Source organism: Volvox carteri (assembly GCF_000143455.1).
Source record: "Volvox carteri f. nagariensis unplaced genomic scaffold VOLCAscaffold_29, whole genome shotgun sequence".
In the NCBI taxonomy this organism is placed as follows: Eukaryota; Viridiplantae; Chlorophyta; class Chlorophyceae; order Chlamydomonadales; family Volvocaceae; genus Volvox; species Volvox carteri.
In genome coordinates, this window is record NW_003307572.1 from 1,325,722 (window position 1) to 1,326,849 (window position 1,128).

The 1,128-nt window shown below is 54.7% G+C and overlaps 1 protein-coding gene across 1 annotated transcript in view; it reads right to left on the reverse strand.

The window, feature by feature from the left end:
* The window catches only part of VOLCADRAFT_93102 (uncharacterized protein), a gene marked incomplete at both ends in the record, with an annotated part of 9,979 nt that overhangs the window by 1,133 nt on the left and 7,718 nt on the right, over positions 1-1,128 (reverse strand). The window lies entirely within an intron of this gene.

Here is a 1,128-nt window from a genome sequence, read left to right on the forward strand (position 1 = left end):
TGCCGCCTCTATCCCCTGCCGCTTCCTTCCCCGCCGCCTCTATCCCCTGCTGCCTCTATCCCCTGCTGCCTCTATCCCCTGCTGCCTCTATCCCCTGCTGCCTCTATCCCCTGCCACCTTCTCCCCCTCCGCCTCTATCCCCTGCCACCTTCTCCCCCTCCGCATCTATCCCCTGCCGTGTCATCCCCTGCTGTCTCTTCCCCTTCCGCCTTCTACCCTTCCGCCTTTTACCCTGCCACCTCTATCCCCTGCCATCTTCTCCCCCTCCGCCTCTATCCCCTGCCGCCTTCTCCCCCGCCGCCTCTATCCCCTGCTGCCTTTATCCGTATCATCCCCTGCCGCCTTCTCCCTTGCCGCCTCTGCCTCTGACACCTCCTCCCCTGCCGCCTTCTCCCCTGCTGCCTCTTTGCCCTGCCACCTTATCCCCTGCCACCTCTATCCCTTACCGCCTCTGCCCCTGCCGCCTCCATCCCCTGCCTGCTCCTCTTCTACCGCCTCCTTCCCTGCCGCCTCTATCCCCTGCCGCCTCTATCCCTCAGCCCTCAGGCAGAAAGGAGAGCAAGAAGAAAGAGAGAAGCACTGACTCTTACGTTCGAGGACTTCGAGGACATGTTTCTGCCTTTCTGTTATTTGCTCTCACGTTCTTCGGGAATATCTTTTACTTGCTCTCACTTTCTTCTCTCACATATGTGTCTTTTACTTGCTTGAACAGGCGACTTGTCACAAAATCTGAATCTTACTTTAAGCCGAAAACGAGATTACTCGCGTGGGATTTGAACCGGCGAAAATGTCATCGTTGTGTTAATTATGTGTCCGTCATCCAAAAAAGCCCGAATTTTCCGTTGGACATTGGACTCGCGAACCACACGAACGCACGCACCCACGCACGGGGGTTCTAGCCGTAGCCCTCAGAAAGGAGAGCAAGGAAAAAAAGACAGAAACACGGCCGTGTTCCTGCCCTTCTTTTACTTGCGCTCACTTACTCTCACTCTTCAGTGGGTTTCCAATAGCATTTCTAATCTAAAAAAATTACTGCATCCTTGCCGTCAATAATTCTATGATCATAAGGGGGTGTTTCCACTTGGATTAAAAGGCGCGGATTAAGGCTTAATCCGTCGCACATGGAAC